We start from the raw sequence: 25,045 nt of genomic DNA, 5'->3' as shown, positions 1-25,045 counted from the left end.
GATGGAGCGATAATATATGTTCTTAAACCGTAAGATACCGACAGATAGCTTACAGTATAGCTAAGCATCACACATGCCAACGATACCAAAATATATAAGTATCGGTGTTTGTCTAGCACCTATATTTTGAGAAAGACAAAATATACCAAATATATCGTAATATACCGAGCTATAATATCGCAAGGTATCTTTTGTGCCTTGCTATAACTCTTCAAGTGGCATATGTGCTTTTTGAGTTATTGGAGTTTTGATTTTATTTCAATTAATTAAAGTTGAAATTTAAATGACATAATCGTTCGGGAGTTGACGGCCTACCACTTTAATGGATAAGATATCGTAAGATACCAAAATATACCTATATTACAGATTTGTGTGTGGACTCTGTCAAATGTAGCTATAAGATATCTTTTAGTATATTATAAATAAAAAATAAAATAAATAAACGTTTATTCACATTTCATGCCTTATAAATATTTACAATATACTTCTGCCAAACCACAGAGTGGTTTGTTGGCAGACGAAGCTCCTGTAATATGTAAGCTATCGCTTACATATTACTTCGTATCGCTTCGTCTGTGACGGGGTTAAATATGAGATTGATGCATCAAGGTGGTTTGTTTACTATTGGTGCTAGTAGCGCCCCCTACAGAGTTTTGCGTAATATCCCCTATTTCTCAGCATTGAATATGGGGATGTGGAATAATCGGCGGCACCCTCGAGGGGGTTGTATAAGATGCATTCCAATGTAGATCCCTCTAATACCGATCACTGGTCGCACCGCGTTTTCAATTCAATTCAATTCAAATATACTTTATTCATGTAGGCCTAGCAACAAGCACTTATGAATAGTAAGACAGTATTACATATAATAATAATAATAATAAGCCCCCAGGGCAGCTTGTGGCGAGCTGAATGGGAAGTGACGTCCCTTGGGTCCCATACCCCCGAGAGTCGGTCAGGCTCCTCTCTCCGGCTTGCCTTCATTGGCCGGCTGGAGTGAACACTGAGCAGGGGCCGCAGGACTCTCACCTCTGGCTTGCCTTTACCGGCCGTCCAGAGTGGGGTGTCAGAGCTATATGCTCGCAGGGTGGAAGTGAAATATGCATAAGACGCGAGTTGGCACAGTGGCTGCTGACAGCCACTGGGTAGAAAGCGGCGCACACCTCTCCACACCCTGAGCCGCTCACGCAATGTTGTCCCCTTGTCGCTCCGTGCGAGCGGCCGTTTTCGGGGACCCATATTTTGAGTTGGCGAGTCACCACCTGCCCATTTTGTCGTGTTTTTAAAAACATATGATCACGGCAGGTGCCATAGTATCCTCCATAGTCCGGTTACCAGTCCACTTGCATCTCAACCCAATAGCCCGGTTTATTTTTGTACCCTTTTTTTACAATAGTCCTACACTAACTGAGGCTTGTCCTTGGGTGCACTGCTATAGTGTGAACAGGGATAATCGTCGGTTGGTGTCACGTTACATTTAGAGTAAATTGTCTTATTACAAGGGGCCTCTACGTGTTGGCTTCGGCCCCACGCACGCCTTCTAAATGTCCGGGACCCCATGGTCCCGAGAATTTGTAAAAGACAGACATAATAATAATAATAAAATTCTTTATTGCACACTACATAAAAAACAGATACAGAAATTGATAACATATACACATTGGTAGGTAACAACAGGCGGACTTATCGCTAAACAGCGATCTCTTCCAGACAACCTATCCATAACCATACCATCCTAACCATATAATTATCTTAATCTAATTATCAGAGCAATTTATTGATGTTGTAAATATTATTCCATATTATAATACTAATGAATATAATTCATAGATCAAATTTAATACTAAAACTTTCACAAAATACAGTCATACAAAAAAAAATTATCGTTAATCGAAACTTGGAAATGTGCAAGTCATTAATTTATATGGCAATTGAAATGAGAATGGGGAAGACAACTGTCTATTAATGGATCTTTATTGACAATAACAATATACATAATGGATATATACAGATGATTACTATAACTATCTTATATCTAAAATAGGCCCTTGAGGCATTGTACCAAGGATGCTGGCGGCATTTCCTCGTTGTATCGCAATACTGATACGTTGTGCGAGGAAGCCGCCAGCTCTTCGGTCACCAGTTACGACTTACGTCAACCAGACGTTTCGCGATTTCTCCAAAAAACTTGTGCGCGCTGGGACCCTGGGACTGTCTATTTATATGTTTTCAAAATAATTAAGTATCTACTTTCGTTTTACTATTATACCAGAATTTAAGTGTTCTTCACGGCAGGAGATAAATTTAAATAAAATGAACTTAATGTGATGTTATGAAATTCTGTGGTTTAATTTTACGTCATATTTTAAATAAAAAAAAGTGTCGTATTCATTTCAGATAGTCCGGGAAAAAAAGCATTGATCAATGTAAGTACATTTGTGACATTATCTATGAAAAGGGACCTTATCGTCGATGGCGCTTACGGCGCACTGCGTAGCGTGGCGTTGTTTATAATATGGGAGCATCGTTGATAATGGCTTAAGCGCCACCGACAATAAGGTCCCTTTTCATAGATAATGTCACAGGATCTGTTTCACAGTGTTAAAGTAAAGTTTTTTTTTTTTAATATTATACGACATTCTACACAAATTGACTAAGTCCCACAGTAAGCTTGAAGGCTTTTAATTGCTCAATAACGCTTGTGTTGAGGGTACTTAGACAACGATATATATAATATATAAATATTTATAAATACTTAAATACATAGAAATCACCGATGACTCAGGAACAAATATCCATGCTCATCACACGAATAAATGCCCTTACCAGGATTTGAACCCGGGACCATCAGCTTCGTAAGCAGGGTCACTACCAAACCAAACCGGTCGTCTACTAGTATTGCATAGCTAATTAACGAATAAATTAACTGCCAGATACAACTTCCTGCAAAACTTTGAAGATTGTGAAACGCCAACGATGACTTTATTCAGATAAGTGGCAAGTAGCTTATTCAGGACTTTACTTGGACATTGTGAAACAGGCCCTAAATGTACATACATTGATCAATTCTTTTTTTCCCGGACTATCTGAAATGAATACGACACTTTCTATTTTATTTAAAATATGACGTAAAATTAAACCACAGAATTTCATAACATCACATGCAGTTCATTTTATTTAAATTCCGATAGGTACCTAAGTATTGGAAGCAAATATGTAGTCATTTTTTTTACTTTTTTATAATTTTCAAGATAATGCTCCGTGCTTTTACCAAGACTGGCCTGTATATGTAAATCGTTTTTAGGGTTCCGTAGTCAACTAGGAACCCTTATAGTTTCGCCATGTCCGTCTGTCTGTCTGTCTGTCTGTCCGAGGCTTTGCTCCGTGGTCGTTAGTGCTAGAAAGCTGAAATTCGCCATGGATATATAAATGAATAAAGCCGACAAAGTCGTACAATAAAATCTAAAAATTTAATTTTTTTGAGGAGACCTCCCCTACACGTGAAGTGGGGGTGAATTTTTTTTTGCTTCTATCCTATACTGGGTATCGTTGGTAAAACTAATAGGGGTCTTCAACAAACATTTTTTGATAAAGTGGATATATTTGGAGATAATCGCTCCGAAAGAAAAAAAAAATCGTGGAAGTAGAGCTTAAGAAAGACATTAAATGAAAACTATAGCGGACATGATCAGTTTAGCTGTTTTTGAGTTATCGCAAAGTTTTCCCTTCATAGTAAAAAGACTTACTTTAATTAGGTACTGATTATGCAAATTTGCCTATTTGTTTAACTCGGGTGAATGGTTGGTCCGTTCGACCGTTTCATCCCTTGGTTAACAATTTACTATACTTTAAGCTCCAGTTTAGCTTATTGTGACGGAAGAGTAACTACGGAACCCTACACTGAGCGTGGCACGACATGCTCTTGGCCGGTTTTTATTACTCGTACGGCATAACATCCAATACAAAAATAAATGCGTGCTCATTGATTATCTTTACTCTTAATAAAATGTCTAAACAGGCTGATTTTTTCGGTGTATTTCCGTAAAGTTGAGCGCTGTTAGCTTTAGATTCCATTTTCTCAATAGCCTTTAGACACTAGAAATACGACACTAATATTTTACTTATTGCTCCCATCACTATTATTCATACGTTAACAGTGATGGGCTAAAATCGATGATTACCGCAAAATATATTTGATTTTAGTAGGCATCCTTTTCAAATCCGAATTGATGGTAAAAATACTATTAAAATGTTTCCTGCTTGTTATTTAACTAAGAAAAGAAATCCTTAAACTCGATTTCTAAAGATTAACATCGTTACCGTCTTCGTTAAAACTGACGAAATCAAATTTGCCGATCAAATCAGCTTTCTGTTAAGTTACCTTGCTCTATCGAATTATGTTCAAAGTTTGTATTAAGTTACTTCGATTCTCTTATTAGACGCCCACTGAGAGTTCGACAGTTTTGTCGAACAGCATCTCTGCGCCCACATGACCAACTTTGGTAATTACAAGCCAAAGGTCGTAATTCACGAGAGTGCATTTCAAAATTATCATTCCACACGCTCGCTTGCTCTAAAGCGCAGCTACATGCGTGCGAGCGTGACGCAAAGATACTAAATTCGGTTTTGAATACGGCCCTTTCGTCAAAGGTCACTGCAACTGCAATCTGACTTTCACAAGGAGCGAGTCCCGCGCCTAACGACTCGACGCGATATGAGAGCAAGCAAGTTTATAGGCCAAGCCGCGGAGAGTGCGCCCCCCGTGCCCCGCCGCCCGCTGCCGGCTCAGTCTGCCCCTAGCCGTGGAGGTGAGAACACGTCGCTTTATGACAAATCCCCGCGCGCCCCGCTACGTACGTTCGCGACACCAGGATTTAAAGTGAAGCCTAGTGTAGTGTTTTGTGAATGGTAGTGTTGTGCAGCGGTGTGTTTGTGATAGTTCAGTGAGTGTGTGGTATATGACCATAACAGGATTGTTCGAAACAGGTGAGCTAACCGCTTAGTCCAAAAGTCCCCAAGTTTCATAGATTAAGTGCTTGTACGATAGGATTGTGAAGTTATGTATGGTATAAATATTAAATGATGCCATTAAACGCCAGGCGTGCCCTCAGGACCCTTCTCAGACGCGACTTGGAATTCATAATGACCCACACGGGCTCGACCAAGTACCTATCAAGTTTTTTTTTTAGTTTCCGCGTTTGTCGGTTTAGCTAAACTAAATAGGACTTAGTAATATATCAGGGACCTCTCCCCTTCATATGAATGACCCTATATTAGGTCTCTAGCCCCTCTGTGCCTAAATTGCTATGAATAATCCGGGTAGGTACTTATGTATCGTATTCGTTGAAATCGCTTCGGGAAGTTACTTATTATTTTTTATTGACATGTTTTATGTAACGATTTTTTTGTCGTTAAGCACATAGTGTAATGTATAGGTACCTAAATGAAACACCTGTGTTCTAGTCCTTGAATTCTTAATGTGCCTTCTAAGCTATATCGATCCGGTGGAACTAAGGTCATGAAATCTTGAAAATTCAAAAAAAAAAACTTTTGTTTACGATTTACAATTACTTAGGTATTAATGAAAATGAGGTCCGTAAGTTAAACTAATAAATAATAGGTACCAAATAATATATTATTTTGAAATGTACGAAAATAAATTGCAAAACAGTTCGTGAAGTGACATCCACTACCTAAAAAACGCCATAAAACCTATTTAATTTTTTTTTTATTTGCCTATTTGTATTCATTCCTGATATATTTTACATTAAAATCAGTTGTAGCACAACACTATAAAACAAAATCTTTGCAGTTTTACGGTTCCTATCGATGGTAGCACAACACTATTTTAGTAAATCAAGCACTGGCAATACATAGTTTTTTTTTACCTATATTTTTTTACATGTTTTTATTTGGAGTAGGGACATCATCAAACGAGTTATACCTAATAAAATTACATCATACACAAATATCTATCATTATAGTCGTAAGTAAAGTTAAATTAGCAACGAAGGGCCAATAGATAAAATACATAACTTACTTTCTTATGGCGAAATCTCAAATTTAATAGAAATTTGCGACGTTTAAAATAACACTCACACTTTGTTATTGCTAAATAGCTTAAACAGACACACGAATTATTATAACCTAACCTTAAAAACTAAAAATCATCTCCAAAAGTGTAAAGTGCCCCAGTGCCCTACCCTCAGCATAGTTAATGCCCGGTGCTACATCGATCGCAACGCGAAAACAAGCTCGTGAAGTGTCGATTTTAGGGCTCCCATTTACTGACCCTGTTAATGCTAAGTTTTATGTCATACTAGCTTCTGCGAGTGCGTAAAATTTTTATTTCCATATACTAGTTCCATATATTAGTTGTTAGATCATACATCGTGAGGAAACCTGCATACATCTGCGAAGAAATTCAAAGGTGTATGTGAAGTCCCCAATCCGCATTGGGCTAGCGTGGGGACTATAGCCCGAGCCCTCTCGCGCATGAGAGGAGGCCTGTCGCCAGCAGTGGGACGTATATAGGCTGAATTATTATTTTATTATATACTAGTTCCACGGTAGACTTCATACCGCTTTTCATCCCCTTTTCGGAATCTACCATATGTCCTTCCCCGGACCTCAAACTCCACGAAATTTCATCTAAAACAGTTCCGAAGCGTTTCCTTACACTTTGTGTATACCTATAACTCTGAATTTGCGTTAAGCCTGTTGTATAGAAAAGGACCCAGAGCAATAAAAAATCTCATAGAAAAAACATATCTCCTATGAATGTTTTAAATAAATAAAAATAAAAAAAAAATTATTGGACATTATTACACAAATTGACTAAGTCCCACAGTAAGCTCAATAAGGCTTCTGTTGAGGGTACTTAGACAATTATATATATAATATATAAATATTTATAAATAATTAAATACATAGAAAACACCCATGACTCAGGAACAAATAAATGTATAAAATAAATAATTGTCTAACAGTGAGTACCCCGAAGGACTTGTAGAGACGGTTACAGGGGAAGAGAAACGGACGGAAAGTAGCTACCTTTAGAGCAGCTCTCTGGGCATTCTGGGCTCCATGAAGTGACAATGTCGATGCCACTCCTGTACAAAAAGACAATACGTTTCAAGTTTTTCTAATGACTAGCTATAAGAAAGATTGTTTACGAAGTTTTAACAAACTAAGGATTAACATAATTTGTGGTAACTTTCATCCGTTAACGATATATCGTTACGACTTGACTAGGTATTTCTCGTACATGTCACATGAATACAGGTTTGTGTAGAAATTCCAAATTGCAACAGTTTTTATTACACTTATAAATGTCCGAGCCATAAGGTCAGCGTAATACAGAAAGTGACTAAATTTAACCACCTACCAACAGTGTCAACAACAAAAAAGATTGAGTGAATGGATAAATTGGTACATTAAAACCTATTTTTTCCCAGGGTAGATCTACATTTCACCTACCTCGATTTTTTTATTTGCGTAAAAGTTAGGAGCGAAAAACAGATATCATACAACTTTTATAGTAACTAAAGATTCGAAAAAAAATCAAATATTAGGGACATAGCTGTGGTTGGCATACAACAAACTGTGTCAAAATATTTGTTATTATATCTATAAAAGTTAGAGGGGGGGGGACATTTTTTTTTCTTTCGGAGCGATTATCTCCGAATATATTCGCTTTACCAAAAAATGTTTGTTGAAGACCCCTATTAGTTTTGAAAGACCTTTCAAACATTATCCCTCACTGTAGGGTGTAGGGGAGGTAACCTAAAAAAAAATTTAGATTTTATTTTAAGACTTTGTCGGCTTTATTGATTTATATATCCATGCCAAATTTCAGCTTTCTAGCACTAACGACCACGGAGCAAAGCCTTGGACAGACAGACGGACATGGCGAAACTATAAGGGTTCCTAGTTGACTACGGAACTCTAAAATAACAGCAATATAATTATCACTTGTCCATTGATCGCTCTTTTTAAATTCCTTAGAAAAGAACAATAAAATATAGCTTCACAACTCTTTTAGGATGTTGTCCAATATTTTTGTTAATATATTTTTGTAGTCCTTTAGCCATTGAAGCTTTTTATTGCAGACTTGGGTATTTTGTTCCATCCTATTGATAATTTTGTTCCATCCTATTGACAATTTAGTTCCATTCTATTGAGAATTTCTCTTTGAAGCCAGTTTTTATTTCTATTGATGAAAGTGTCTTATTTTATTAGCTCTTTCGTACTTTATTTGTTTCTGAGAAAAGATTTAAGGAATCGGGGAATTAGAAAAGGAGGTAGAAATCGTAACTGTGAGTATTTTATCAGTCAAAATGATCGTAGTAAGAAATTTTGTTGAAAAATGGTTGGTAACGGAATGAAAATAAAAACATCTTGGAACACTTTTCTCCTATTAGGATCGAAAGAGTAAAAATAACTCGAAAATTCCCCAATCCGAAAAAAAGTGTAGTGTACCACTTTAAGGTAGTTTCAGAAAACGGAGTTTTGAAAAGGTCATAGCGCTTTTTTGGAGCACAATACAGCTATATATTTAAATTTAATTAGAAATCTTGATGTCTTTCTCGAGGGACTGTATCGATTCCAATCCTGAGTTTTTAACTTTCCCTCGATAGGGAATAATCACGAACATAGGGTCACTGATTGCCGCGGCACTATGCTCAGTGGGGTCCCACTTTAGCGTCCGATGCGTATTTTCTATGTATGCATGTCTTCATTTCTTTATATTATAAGATGTGGCGTTAAATAATTGAATTTTCTTACTTTATAATTATAAAATATACTTTAAAAACTCGTAACAAAGCACAAAAGCTCGGCAATATCAGGTTTGAGGGAAAGTTACGATTACTTTTTTTTTATTTAAACGTAAAAAAAAACAAAGCAACATGATACTTTTACGCTTACGCTCAATGAGAGTGAGAGAAGAACGCGAACTTACTGTAAGGTGGGGTAAGATGGACATAGTTTATTTTGCTCAGGACAAGACAAACAGTATGAGGATTCCATACATGTGTTTATCTTGCCCCGATGATAGTCTTACCCCACCTTAACTTATAACTGTTTTACCCGAGTCCATGACCAAACATGACCGAATAATATTGTTACGTATCTACGTAATATCTTTCGTTCGTTCGGATCTTTAGAACTGCATAATTGCGTATTCCTATAGTTTGTGACTTGTGTCATCCATGATGACGCGCAGATTCGTCAAATCTAGCCTTTCATAACACGATATTACGAATCAAGGCACGCGTCTTCTTGAATGACACGATCTATATTTCTATAAATACGTAGCAAACGCTAGTTGTACCAATAGTCTAAGAGCTAGCCACGAAAATTGGTTACTTCTACTATACTAACGGCACCAATCATGGGACATTTAAGAGGAAATTTGCAGTATTTTTGATTTTTCACCGACATCTGTAAAATTTCTACCTTTCCTCCTCCTTTATGTTTTGTTATTTAACCCATTGAAACTATGGTTTTTTGCTCCAGTCATGGAATGTATGGCGCCATTAACTTTCAAACTAACAAATATCAATGAAAAATTAAACGTGAGCAGCTCTTTGGCTCTTGTTTATGGTAAAATGTTGCCAGCGATTAAAAACTGATGGTAAATACTTGTTTTACAGGATTTGTCTATACCATCCCATTACTGGTGCCTGTTCCATTATAGGGGTGTTTACTATATATCGAAAGTAAGGAAACTCTTTTAGCTCTATGGTTACCATACCAATATTCACACATTGATTTAAATCGTAATACGATGTTTTCTGATTTAATACTACCATTTTCATCAAATATGTACAGTACAACTACTACGAGGCCACTATAGTCACGAACGGCACGAAATAAAATTCATTTAAACTTTTGTACCTACCATTACCTATTATGTTATGTAGACCTGAATACGTTTATGGTTTTTTCACGTCAGCAGCTCGAACAAGGGTAATTTGCTGCTTAAAAACAGTGAGCAAAATCGCATTTTGCTCACCGAGTGGCACAAAATAACATTCAAGTGACCTTTAGATTCGAATGTAATTTCAACGTGCGGGGCCTAATACAAGTTCGAAATATTTGGATTCTATTGTCTTTATCCCTTTCACGTCATTAGCAAAAAGAAAGAGACAAAATAGTGCTTACGTAATTCAACGGTATATTGACGGTTTATAATAGACCCCCGAAATAAGTCAGACCGCATCGTTCCAAAACACCCTACGAGACTTCATTCGTAATAATTAATTAATGAAATAAAAGTTTAAAATTTAATAAAAACACCATATTTTACGTATTTTATTATGCAATCAAAACAATGAACTTATACAAATTTACGCAATTGTTACGCAGTAAATAATTATACTTAACTACTTTTAACGATCTCTACTATAGTTGATAAATAGTAGTATCCGCATTCGGACCGGATCTTAAAAGTTTTTTTTTACAAAAAAAAAGTTGTCGATTGAACTGTCAATTGATGTTCGTTAATTCATTATTTTCGTATTATTTTATTGAAATTTCTTTCGTTTTGTTTTATTGCGGTAATTAAAGTTAATTGTTAGAATACCTTCAGAAAACATGAGTGAAATAGTGATCCGTCCGTCTGGATTACATTTTTTCAGGTTTTTTTTTTTATTATGGCTGACTGACGTGAAACATTTTGTGTACTACACGAGATCAAAGTGAGAGACATGATTTTCTCTGAAATGAGAAAATTCATTTGAGAAAAATAAAGTTCTTTAAACATAAAGACACAGATAGGAACGCCAACTCACCTATTTCTCATAAACCATAGCCTTAGTACCATGTTTGCATGTCGATGTGCTCGATACTGTCAATGTCCCAATTTACAGCGTATACACGGCACGGTCATATTCGTGACTCACATGTTATGCTTCTTACCGAAAATGGTGATTTCACAGCCAAATGTTTTAAACGTTACACATTCATTTGGCTAATTCTTGTATTGTATTTAAGTCCTGCGAGAGAAAAAATAGAATATAAGCAGGTATTTAGGGTTCTCAAAGGTCGGCAACGCATAAGTGGCTCCTCCGATGTTGCTTATGTCCATGGGCGGCGATGACTGCTTCCCATCAGGCGGCTTGTCTGCTCGTTTGCAGCCTATTACATAAAAATATATAGGTAATTATATAGAAACACTTTATTGACAAACTGTGTACAGATGACATAGTCCTTTTTTACTATTTACTAGTCAACAAAGTGAATCTTTTTAGGGCACACCTAGAGTTTCAAGCGGTTATAATCTGCAGTATCCGCTTACTACGTAGGCCATAACAATGCACAGTCAAAAGTTTTAATTTGTGAACCATTTCGTACCTTATCACAGTGACAAGTGTATGAGGTCTCTAGCGAGTTTCATGTTGTTTGACTGTGACAAGGTACGAAATGGGTCACAAATTAAGTTGTCTGTATGTATAAACTCGAGTGTATCAATGTACGACTCTGGATTCGAATTCACTACCTCTTCGAATGAAAGACGAGCGTCTACACCGCTCGACTGTCGCTACTCGTACCTTACAATTAGGGCTGCCATCTCGAATTTCACCAAACCCGGACAAAGATTCAAAAAAACCCGGACATTTGGCGTAAATCGCATTTTTTCCCCCGGACTCGTCCGAAAATAATATTTTTTTAAAACAAGACCTTTAATTTTACATGTAGTTTTAATGTGCTTCCTTACATGAAAAGTGTTCGGGTTTTCCCCGGACACTTCTTGACACCCCCCCGGACGGCCTCCAAACTAGGACAAATCCGCGAAAACCCGGACGGATGGCAGCCCTACTTACAATATATGGACAACCAACAGCGCTATATATATCTAGAACTTGCAATAGAAATACAGAGCCAATTACAGGTTCTCAACGTTAAATTACTACATTTTAAAAACTTCTAATACAGTAATTTACTAGTATTCAAAAACATTCAAACTTGTATGAACGTCCTATATCGACTTCGAACCAATCAATTCAAAATAATTGGGGTCGGTCTTCACAATAGCGAACAATTCTAAAAACCGCCCCTATTTTAAACAACGCTATTGTTACACTGGCTCCGCGTCGAATAAACCGGTCCCGAACAGCTGACTATATCGTAAATTATGAAACTTTCTTGTAATATTTATCGTTTGAGACCCAGATTGTATAGTTGCGTTAGACTGCACGATTGGCTCGAATTCGTGCGTGACACCATTGAATTAGCACCGTTCTTAGTGCGTAAGGCTCGTCCTTAGATATATGTCAATGCTTATATGTAGATAGATAACAATTTCGTAAAACTGTCTACTGGTATCCCTAAATCTGAAGATAGGGCGAATATCGGCTGTATAATAAAACGTTTTGTATTGAGCCGCCGCCTCAGCTACGCCATTTTTCATGCTTCTTTATATCGTGGAGGAAACAAAATCAAATAAAAATGGAGGGTAAGAGCGGTGCTGTATATGTATGGAAAACATGTCAGATCAGAATGAGAATTGTATCTTATGTTTGTAAGGATTTGTTCCTGAGTCATGGGTGTTTGTTAGGTATATAAGTATGTATTTATCTAGATATAAGGTAGAAGTACTAGTGCTCGACGCTGCACTAGTACTCGACATGGGCACTTTATGTCAAAGTGACAAGGATTAAGTTCGAACAAAGAAAAATATTCGTTGTTCAAATTTAACCTATATTTCCATGAAATAAAGTGCCCATGTCGCAGATATGTGCAGCGTCGAGCACTAGTACTTCTACCTTATACGTATGTATTTAGTCGCCTAGTACAAGCTTTGCTTATGTTAGGAGCTTGGTCGATTTGTGCAGTTCAAATATTTATGTTGTTTTTTTTTTAGTTTTAGATTTTATTCTAGTAACATTCTAGACTAGTTTTTTTGAGGTTTGACGATCTTTTGTGATTTCTTTTTAGTATTAATTTTGATCTGTACAACGTATATTTTTAATGAATAATAATAACATAATAACACCAATAAATTGCTTGCGTGCTTGTTGCTAGGTGTACAGACCAAACAAAATTGTTCATCCGTAATAAGTCGCTTAATGACTTCGGTAAACAAAACATGACCGATTACTTATACAATCTGAGAAAAATCTTAACACCGCGATCTACAAATCAGCGCGGAGGGATCAGCGCCATCTAGCGAGTCATTGGTACACTAACTTTGCTACACAAGTTGTATAATACGCCATGAATAAAGAATATTTAAAGTTAAGTATGCTTTATTATGTGAATTCCAAATAGGCGCATGAATTACTGCTTCGTCGGCTTTCCGCCCTTGTGCATTGTGCATCGTGAGCATGTGCAGTGTGTGCAATTTGCTTGTGGTTTTGATAAGTAGCCAGCATTGTTGTGATAGCTTGGCAAGGTCTGGCGAAATCAACAAAAACACATTAACCTTTTGAACGTCAAAAACACCTAAAGGCGTCGTTAGTAGTTGGTACTAAGTTCCGTAACATCCGTAGTAGGTAATGCACATTTTTAACTATATTTTTTCTTAAGTCCGACTCACGCTTGACTGCAGACTTTATAAGTTTAATTTCTATATTTGCTGCTATACTTTCTGCAGCAGTCTTTATCCGTATGGTACCTTTAGGCGAATTTTCTCGATTTTTCGAGACCAAGCCTTAAGCTTTCGGCTAACCCTGACTTGGGCAGCCAAGATAACATACAGCTCGGACGTTGCCAAATCCGTATATCCCATAAACTGGTATAAAACTGCTTTCATGCAAACGAGAATATAAAATCGAAATCACCCTTTAGACTTACGTCATATAGAACTTTTGCCATACGAATGGTATGGAGCAAGTCTATTACCAGGTACTAAATGATACCGACTATAATGTACATTTATTTTTACAAAATGGTCGATTATTTTTTATGTTCCTAAAGGTTACATCAATAAAAAAGTCATACTGTTTAAATATACTAAACTATTGAAGGTAGGAACTTAACATAAGTAAATAAGTATAGAATAAGCCCAATAAGGCTTGTATTTTTTTTTATTGAAAAAACAGAAGTATGCAACAGGATAATATGTTACATTGTTAGGTACATATATTATAGAAATGAAGACTTACTTCCTTAAACGCTCTCACAAAAACATACATAAAATAAACGGACTATTGTGGGTACTTAGACAACATATAATCTATAAATAATTAAATACATAGAAAACACTAGAGATGCAACGAATATTCGCCCACTATTCGATATTCGGCCTATTCGGCCACAATTTCACTATTCGGCCGGATAAAGACGAGGGGTAAAAAAAGTTACAAACTACAAGTAATCAATTATTAACATCAGTATAATCTTTCAGACTAACTTTTTTTTAGACTACAAAAATGACAATCGCTATCGCTAAGACAACGAAACGCTTTGTGGCTTTCTATTATCACCCTTCCATAATTATTAGTGCGACAGCGACAGTTGCGTTTCGAGCGCTACGGAGCGTAAGCGATGTACATGTTGGCTACGCGGCCTGGTCGTCAAACGAGTACGTCCCTTACGAGGATCCCTTAGCTTTGAGACACATAATTTGATAATTAGGCCATCATCAAGCTTAGAATCAATTTAAAAGTGTAAAAATTACTGCCTTGGGTGAGACTTGAACTCACGGCATCTGGATCGATACTGCAGCGCTCTGCCATCTAAGCCACCAAGACCTCATCCATTGGCAGCAAATTTTCCCACTAGGGGACCCTAGCGACATCTACCGTAAGGACATTATACTTCTAAGACGGCTACCGGAGTTCCAAGTCATATTGGAAATTCACCAGTATCGATGTGCTACCCATACTAAATTAATTCTTAACAAGTTGAAACGTCTGCGAACGATGCTATTAAGGTAGCACATCGATACTGTTGACAAGCTTAATACCATCGTTCGCAGACAAGCAGAATTGTTAAAGAATAATTTAGGCAATCATTCGTTAGCACTATTTCAATTTTCGACGATAACCCCCACCACTACTCTTCAATCACTTAATTACAACACAGCTAAAGTGCGTGTGACTGTATAACGTCTTAAATGTGTTCCGTCGTCACAAACAATTATCTAAAACAAGGAAACACCTCAGACGATATGGGTCCCTTCGGACCCAATAATTGATTGGATTGGAACGTACTTAATCGAGCAACGTAATTTCTTGTAAGGCCCCCCGGGGCGCCTTTCACTTCACAAAATGTCCAATCGAGGATAATGCTGTACGTATGTGTGAATTGACGTGTGTCCGAGCCTTACTATTCACTGAAATTCAATAGATATTATGTCCAGTATAAATTGACCCTTTAAGTTATTGGTGGAGTCCGTAGAATACTTTCATATAAAAAGTTTACCAAATATCGCGCTAGATGGCGCTGTACCGGGGGCGGCGTATTCTACATCGCGCTAACGAAGTTTATATTGGGATCGTATATAAGGGTCGGGATTTTTTTCGTAAAGTTGCTCCTGTACTGTACAAATGTAGTGGCGCTTTCATTTAGATTTGTCAAATCTAACCTTTAATTATATTACAATACGAGTTAAGGCACGCGTAATTGAGCAATTTCTTGTAAGGCCCGGCTCTTCGAAGCACAAGGAAGAAAGACCCTTTCCAGATAGTTTTGCCTACCGGTCCTTTTAAACTGGTCGTGTGTCGTGTTATAGAAAAGGCTCCACGAACTTGGCTGTCACCCGGTGATTCCGGTCTAATCCTCCGTCTGCGCAGATTCAATTTCACACCTGGGCCGGGTTGTCAATTAACCCGCCTACTGGTATTAGTAACATATCCGTATACAACGACGAAATATAATACAGACGAACCCCTCAATACATTTTCGACTTCGAGGTCCGTATGACTGACGCTTAAGACGTGTTCGGACTACGTTAGTATTTTAGTCGACTAGACAGTATTTTAGTTACTAAACGTGTCTAGTATATATAGTTCATTGGGCATTAAATAAGTTCTGCCCTGACTTCGAATGCGTACAATTATGATTTCCATTTTCCATAGAAAAAACATACGATAACCTTCTCTGGCAAGGCTCGAAACCGGTTTAAAAGATACCGGTTTGTATCGGTTTTCCTCCGAAATTTCCTAAGAACGCCTACGTGTTAAGAACTTTGTAAACTAAATAAACCCGTTTATTCGACGAGCGACTAAACCCCCATCCGGCCTGGTAGTGGGCCACGTAAATAAAGACACCGGCATAGGAAGAAACCGGTTTTTATTATTGTAAACCGGTTAATATGCCAGGAACTAAATGGAAATGTTCTCCTAAAAATCGATTTTACGAGCGAAACCGAAATTAATAAGGTATATGATAAAGGTTTGGAAATTAAACCGGTTAACCCGTGTATAACAGATTTATAAACCAGCTCATATAGGATTCCAATGCATTTCGTGATTAAATGCCACCAAACGCGTGCGTAGCGCGAATTCACACGCTATTTGTTCGAAACCGAACGAATTTAAGCTGAAATTACACTAGCAATCAAGCTCTGTGTTTCGAATAAGTGTATTCATAAAGCTAGCGATCTCCTGAGTCGAACGCTGGGGTTAAATACATGTATGTAAATGTCCGTAGTCAACCAGGAACCCTTATAGTTTCACCATGTCCGTCCGAACGTGGTTTTGCTCCGTAATCATTAGTGTTAGAAAGCTGCAATTTGGCATGGATATATAAATCATGCATGGCGACAACGGTAAAATAATAACTACAAAAAATTTTTTTTGGGGTACCGCCCACACATTCTTTTTTACCCAATAGTGCGAGGTATCGTTGGATTATACATATATATATATGATTCAACTCAATCGTCTTTTGATAAAGTCAATATTTTCAGAAATATTCACTACAAAAGAAAAAAATGTGTCCTCCTCCCTCTAACTTTTGAACCACGGGTCCAAAAAAAGGAAAAAAAGCTTGTATAAATAAACGAAATAATAACTTTGTATGGCATAACTGTGCATAGATTGTTACAGATACTTTTGAATGTAGACGTAGAAATTTGTGGAAAAGTATTCCAGGGTGGCAAATGCTGCGCGTTTTGTCGTGTTAGTTCATTTGCTACTACGAATATGAATACAATAATGCGTTAAGGATGCTGTTGAGACTCCCGCGGTTCTGCAGCGCGTCTTCCATGTTTGCGGAGGCGCGCACAGATGGCTTCCATGCCGTCTGGCGCAAGAAAACTGCCTCGCTGCTTGACAGGGTGCGCGGGAGTGGCAACAGCATTTTAAGCATGATAGCCAATAAGTTTAACTGTCCTCTTATGTGCAAAATGAGCCAGAGGACCAAATCACTTTTATTCATTTATTTATTATTACGACCGGTTTGGCCTAGTGGGTAGTGACCCTGCCTACGAAGCTGATGGTCCCGGGTTCAAATCCTGGTAAGGGCATTTATTCGTGTGATGAGCATGGATATTTGTTCCTGAGTCATGGGTGTTTTCTATGTATTTAAGTATTTATAAATATTTATATATTATATATATCGTTGTCTAAGTACCCTCAATACAAGCCTTATTGAGCTTACTGTGGGACTTGGTCAATTTGTGTAATAATGTCCTATAATATTTATTTTATTATAATTTTTTTATTAGCGTTAGTAAACTAACATGTAAATTAAGTTGAAAACTAACAATATGTGGATCGTTATGTTGTCTGTAATAAACAAATTGATTGATTGATTAATGCCGACTGTACTATCGGTTAACTGGTAGCCGAAATTTTTCGACTCGCCTACTAAGTTTGGAATGACAGCATAGTTACATCAGCGACAATTTGCCGCTATTGTCTCGTGCGCGGTGTGTCACCTGCGTATCCATATTCCATTATAGGTATACCCCATTCCATTTACCATGGCGGGATTCCACTTGAATCTGCACAAAATTAACTTTCATCTTGAGCTAGGTTTTTATAGTATGGATATAGAAGTAAAATACAAAAATAATACAAAATACACATAAACATATTAAAAACCTGACCAAGGGTGCCGCCAGTAGCGGGACAGGGCCCAAGCAAGCAAGCCGAGCCGCAGAAAGAGGAACTGACGTACTATACGCGCCCCGTGTCCAAGATTACCGCCTTCTGCATCTGACCCTTGACCCAGCCACCCAGCGAGAGTCTCTCTAGCACCAATTTTATTATTATAAAAGATTTGAAACTTTTATTACGGTGATCCCTAGCGCCAATGACCTTCGATCTGAACCCCTTAGTTTTCTAATGTTTTTTGTAGCTTATCATATTAACAGCAACGGCTTTACGCAATTTATTATACCATATTTACTTAAAAGTTCACTGTCTTCGAGATATTTGACATCACAGTTGAACAATTTTATGCAAAAAAACTGGTTTCTTGCCATAACTTTTATGTTAATTGGTTTAAAATTAAAATGTAGATTTCGTACATGTAAAATCCTTCACAGCAATCGAGTAACGAAAAAAGTGTTTATAGACAATGTTTTAAAATTGAAAAAATAAGTTTTTATTTCTTTCAAAATCCGGCAGACCATAATGGAGATAAAAGATGGAAGTTTTATAATTCTATCTATAGTGCAAACGTAGGAGTAAGGACTCAAAACATGTCAAAAATCGATGAAAAAAATCGAGAAAGTCGGAAGTTCCATACAGGGTGATAACTAAAAATTTAACGTTAATCGGTCCATCAAATGAAATTTATTCCCTCCCTTAAAACTTTCACAATCAATCGTCAACTTCGTAACAGCCATTCTTCGCAACGTCATTGGCATTATGAATCAATACTTATTTATAGCTCAAAAGCTTTAAACAGACTTGGTTATGTGTAAATATATAAATAATGTGTTTATATAGTTGATGTAAGATGCTAACAAATTAGTTACCAATAAATGATGGTACTTTACATTAAAACAATTAAATTTAAACAGAAATTAAGAAAACTTTTCATATCGTTGGCTGAGTGTAAACCTGCCAAATCCATTTTTGAAAATAGATAAGTTTGTACCTATTTTATACACATTAAAGTAAAAAATAAATAAATTTCAAAAAAGTGTTAAATATGTTGTCAGTTAAATAACTGACAAGATATTTAACACTTTCTGTCATGTCAACATTTGTCTTAAATGTCATAATCAACGTGTCATTTGATATATCAACGTGAAGTAGACAGTTGAGTTAGGTAAAATCTGTTCAACGAGGTATCATTTAATTATCTCATTAACAGGGTGTTTTTACGTAGCTAATTTGTTTTCCAATTTTCTCCAAAAAACATCATAAAATATGCTCCAGAGGGCCTACCGCGATCCTCGTTGGACGTATTGCCTCCTTGTCACACTTACGTACGAATTTACAAGTGCGACAGTCCCATAGTAAAAGTTGCTCAGTAGGACCTATATATTCACCCCGTAAATTATTGCAGGTGACTAAATAAAGACCTGTATATAAAAAAATAAAGAAAGTTTTTTCCCCCATATACGGAGTGGCCAAATAAAAGCGCGTAAAAAGTACCAGTACATCATTCACAAGACCCTTAACTCTCTAAGTACCTGTACCCTTAGTGTAAATTTGATCGACATCATAACGTGACGAACGCGTTTGCGTTAAGTCTCATTTTGTATAGGATTTTGAGTTTCCAAAACGTCTCGCTTGGCGCGCTCTTTCTAAATCCAATACAAAATGAGACTAAACGCAAACGCGTACGTCACGTTTCGAAATCGAATTTATTTACACTAGGGGTACTGTTCTCGTAATAAAACTCAAAAGTTACAAAAAACGCGGTAACGAGGATCCGACCCTGCCAGGTAGAAAACTTGCGATTTGTTGGATCGAAAATAATGACGGCCTTCCCGGCTACCTACGGCCCGATTCGAAGAATGATTAAGACACGTTTAAGATCTTGGAAAGATTTTTAAAACTTCGATAACTGAACGACATGTCAAAATTGACGTTTATTTCGATTCTGCTGTGATCGCAATAAGATCTATATACGATATTTCTAACGTTAAAGTAACATTGGTTGCCCGAATCGAGATGCTTCTGTCAATTGTTAAACTTTAATGATTTTTTAAATATACACTACAGAAAAAATAACCACATATATAATCAAAAATCTAAACCTAAATTAACCTGAGGCATTGACCCCAGGACACTGGCCGCGTTCCCCCTCTGCACAGTTAATAGGCTGAGTTTTGGTGCAAAAAATGCGCCAGCTCGTAGGTCGCCAAACACCCAGACTAGTTTGGTAGAAATTTCTTTTACTAGTTTTCTGGTGTCTGACGACCAAGGACCGAAAGTTTCAATCTTGCGATAAATACAATAATACATAATTTCTTTTCAAAAATGCATATTTGCGACGCTTCGCTTGGCAATTTGGGCGTCGTCTACTGCCGTCCGCGGCTTCCCGGCAGAGCGCCGGACATGAGATGGGGCCAGCGTATCAACACATGTTACTTCTGTCAATTATACGACATATAAACGATATCTAAATTAGATCTTATCGTATCTCATTCTTCGAATCGGGCCGCTACCTGGGACAAGTAGGTACGGTTATTTTCACTACGCCTGCTGATGAGAGCTCAACGAGGGGGTGGCAAACAAGCATACGGCCTGCCTGATGGTAAGCAGTCTCCGTAGCCTATGTACACCTGCAACTCCAGAGGAGTTACATGCGCGTTGCCGACCCTAACCCCACCCCCCTCGTTGAGCTCTGGCGACCTTACTTACCGGCAGGAACACAACACTATGAGTAGGGTCTAGTGTTGGTGTGGTGAAAAAATACCTTTGTGTTGTGTCACTCAGGGGCAAAAATTGTTGAATGCAACAAAAACTCTGCCCTCTTGTCAAACAAATAACTATTTCACTACACCAGCTTTAAAAGGCTATTTATTCTTCAAAAACGAATGAGAAAGTTGCATTTATCGACAAGGGTGGCAAAGTAATTTGACGCCAATTTTGAGTTGTTTCCTCATTGGCTGGAGTTTATTTTTAAGTAAAGATATGATAACGTTCGTTTGGATTTAATTTGTAACGTTATACGCTCAGTATGGTGAAAAAAAAAATTCGCAACAGTAGATGAATGATGAATTTTGAATTTCGAACGCTCGATTTCGTGTTTTCCCTTTAATATCTCAACTACTAGGCATTTAATTCTACAAATAGAATTGAAAACGAGTGGTCAATACCACTAGATTCCAAATTTCTATCGTTCGTATTTCAAAAATAGCATTTCGCCGTTCAAACCCAGAATTTTTAGTGATGAAATCGAGCGTTCTAAATTCAAAAACCGGCCGCCTGGTATGCTTGAGCGTTAAAGTGGCTTATATATGTAAGCATTTGGAACACCATTTGGGCAGCTTTCGACCGCCAACGAGGATTTATGGCCAAACTTGGTCGCCTGAAAAATGGCGTCGATCAAGTAAATAACAGCGATACTGGTATAATTTAATAATAATAAAATAATAAATAATGTTGAAGGATTTTTAGAATACGCAGTCATATTTATTTAGTTCGAAATGATAAAATAACATACATATGTACAGAATGTTTATTTAGTCACCTGCAAGAATTTATGGGGTGAATATATAGGTCATACTGAGCATCTTTTACTAGGGGACCAACCCCAACATCGCAAAAAAAAATGGCCTTTTCATACATTTTGGCTGTCTGATCTGACCTTGACCTTTTTTTTCGCGATTTCGGGGTCGGTCCGGAAAAAGTTGCTCAGTATAAATTACGTAATTTTTATGAGATCAAATATTTACAATTTGTTTCTGACTATGACGTTTTAGCAGTTTATGTATGTATGTTTGTGTCGGGTGTTCTACTGTAGCGTCGAAATACTCGAAATTACTGGGCTGATTAAATGAACTCGTTTCTTTTTGACCGAAGCGTTAGCTAAGGTCTCCGTTTTAACTCCGGTATTTTGCTTTCGTATGTCCGGATGTCTCCTCTACTGGTCGCAATTCTTAACCGATTCTTGAAAACCGGGTAATAATTGAGAGGCCAAATACCGATTATTGAAATTTCTCAAAATTCGGTATTTGGCATAAAGGACTTAAGCGCCAATAGCGTCTATTGCGCTTAAGACCATTGTGAGTTCACTGTGATAACGATACAACGAACTAACCCCCTTATTCATAAACGTCTACTAAAGTTGACAAGCCGCTAATAATCGTTTGTCCCTTTCCATCATACTAATACCAAAACGTCGGAAAGGGACAAACGATTATTAACGGCTTGTCAGCTTTAGTAGACGTTTATGAATAACGGGGTAATTATTTTTCCCTTTTACATTTTCTACAGCTCACAGAGCACTGGTTTTAACTTACTTACCTTATACACCGAATATCGTCGCTATAATTAACCTCATATCTATATATTAGATACATACGTATATCCAATGAGTTTTTTAGAACTTATGTACGAAATATCATTTGATGCTAGCTTTTCGGTGAAGGAAAACATCGTGAGGAAACCTGCATACATCTGCGAAGAAATTCAAAGGTGTATGTGACGTCCTCAATCCGCATTGGGCTAGCGTGGGGACTATAGCCCGAGCCCTCTCGCACATGAGAGGAGGCCTGTGCCCAGCAGTGGGACGTATATAGGCTGAATTATTATTATTATTTATACGTATATCAGATACGAATTTGAGTAAGCATAGCGACATTAGCGACGATATGCAATGAATTTGAACTTCTTATATTATAACAGTTGTTTTAGGGTTCCGTAGCCAAATGGCAAAAAACGGAACCCTTATAGATTCGTCATGTCCGTCTGTCTGTCCGTTTATGTCACAGCCACTTTTTTCCGAAACTATAAGAGCTATACTGTTCAAACTTGGTAAGTAGATGTATTCTATGAACCGCATTAAGATTTTTACAAAAAAATAGAAAAAAAAACAATAAATTTTGGGGGGTTCCCGATACTTAGAACTGAAACTCAAAAAATCTTTTTTCATCAAACCCATACGTGTGGGGTATCTATGGATAGGTCTTCAAAAATGATATTTAGGTTACTAATATCATTTTTTTCTAAACTGAATAGTTTGCGCGTGAGACACTTCCAAAGTGAAAAAATGTGTCCCCCCCCCCCCCCTGTAACTTCTAAAATAATAGAATGAAAAAATCTAAAAAAAATATATGATATACATTACCATGCAAACTTCCACCGAAAATTGGTTTGAACGAGATCTAGTAAGTAGTTTTTTTTCATACGTCATAAATGGTACGGAACTCTTCATGGGCGAGTCCGACTCGCACTTGGCTGCTTTTTGTAAGATATTTCTATAAAGGCCGAGTAATAGAGAATAGCTGGCCGAATGTGAAAGGGACAAGCGAGGCAAACTATCATTGCAGATGAGAGTACAAAGACGAATTCGTCCGTAAAATCGAAGTTAACCTTTTGACAAATTAATTGGAAAATATGTTGAAACGAACACGAAAACTGTCATCAGACGGACCGTATGTTTGTTTGCCGCCTACGTAGTAAAAAAAAAAATATTTATTTTAGATTCATGTAAAATTATCTTTTTAAGTTTTTCAGAATACTAATAGGAAGGAGTGTCCATTTACGTTAAGTATCTCACTTTTAATGCTTTCGGAATACAATACGTATATTTATAAACAAGTACACAAATAAAGCGACGTAACTGAAAGACATCAAAAACACAAATAAGAAACTTGGGAAAATAAACATCAAGAATTGGATACGGGAGGCATACATAATTAAGGAGGGAAAATAGGGGACAATTACACTCATTAAGGGCCTTGCCTTCGGGAAATGGGACAAGTTACTTATTTATCCGTGCTACAGTATTGTTACGATTCGTTTTGGGCGGCTACCACGAGTTGGCATATGACATTTTCGTTAGCGACTCAAGTGTTGCCAGGCGTACGAATCGTACGATAATTATCGTACATGTACGATAATTTGGGCTCCGGTACGATGTATTTTCCAAAGAGCATTATCATACGCAAAAGTACGATCGGCCGGCTGGCCTGTTGGTGTGCCACGTAAATATACACACAGACATAGGAAGAAACCGATTTTTATTGCTCTAAACCGGTTCAAATTAACCGGAGAACTGTTCTCATAAAATTATGCTATACATACATTTTACATTTATACTATGTAGATACATAAATAATTATTTAAATACAATGAAAAAAAAACATTAAAATTGACTATAAACTAAACAGGAGTAAAATCTCATAAAATTGGTTATATAAACTGGTTGTACGATCGAAACCGAAATTAAAAGATTTTGCGCCAAGTACATGGTAAACGGTTCAGAAATTTAATCAGTTTCCAAGCCTTTGAAAAAACCTATGCGGTCACGTTAAAATGGCGCTGAAATTCGAATTGACCAATAAGAATACATTGTCACAGTGGAAATAATAAAGGTTAATGACGCCGCTCCGTCTCCTTGACAGAAGCCGAGTAAATAGCGCTTGAAGGATGGCTCGAGACATAGATAACGGCTACGCTGCAGATACAGCGTTAAGTCACAAACACCTAGTCGCCGCCATATAATTCAGGTTACACTCTCATTTTAAAACTATATTCTGAAATACCATGAAATTTGACATAATTGATCGAAGCGTTAGCGAAGTTCTCCGTTTTAACTCGGGCAAACTGCTATCGTATGGGGCTATTCATAAATTACGTCATTTCAAATTTGGGGGGGGGGGGAGGGGCTGGACTTGATGACATCATATCTAGCATCTTTTAAAAGTGCTTCAATGAGTAAAAAATAGATGATGTATTTTATGACCCCCTATGTCCGGATATTATCTACAGGTCGCAATTCTCAACCGATTTTCGTGAAGTTTTGTGATCGGATCCTATGATAAAATAGACATTTTTGGCGATTCAGTTTTTGGAAGTTTTTGAAAATGCAAAAATTGGCATAACGGACTTAAGCGCCAATGAGGTCTATGGCGCTTAAGGCCCTTGTGAGCTCACTGTGATAATGAGTACACCAGCATCAGACGCTGTCCTCCAAACGACGGTCAATACACCACCCCACATCGGTCGGTAAGTATTTT

General features: G+C 37.3%; 1 protein-coding gene across 2 annotated transcripts in view; it reads left to right on the top strand.

Annotated features, from left to right (window-relative positions):
- The first annotated feature begins 4,519 nt into the window (after positions 1-4,519).
- The window catches only part of LOC133517361 (fat-like cadherin-related tumor suppressor homolog), a 210,370-nt gene continuing 189,844 nt past the window's right edge, over positions 4,520-25,045 (top strand). The window contains exon 1 of one of the 2 annotated variants that reach the window (XM_061850656.1): positions 4,520-4,986. The gene's annotated coding sequence lies outside the window, so the exon portion shown is untranslated. The remainder of the gene's footprint in view (positions 4,987-25,045) is intronic. The other variant, XM_061850657.1, reaches the window with a different exon arrangement.

The sequence above is a fragment of the Cydia pomonella genome, chromosome 4, assembly GCF_033807575.1.
Source record: "Cydia pomonella isolate Wapato2018A chromosome 4, ilCydPomo1, whole genome shotgun sequence".
Taxonomy (NCBI): Eukaryota; Metazoa; Arthropoda; class Insecta; order Lepidoptera; family Tortricidae; genus Cydia; species Cydia pomonella.
This window is presented reverse-complemented; position numbering and strand designations above follow the sequence as displayed.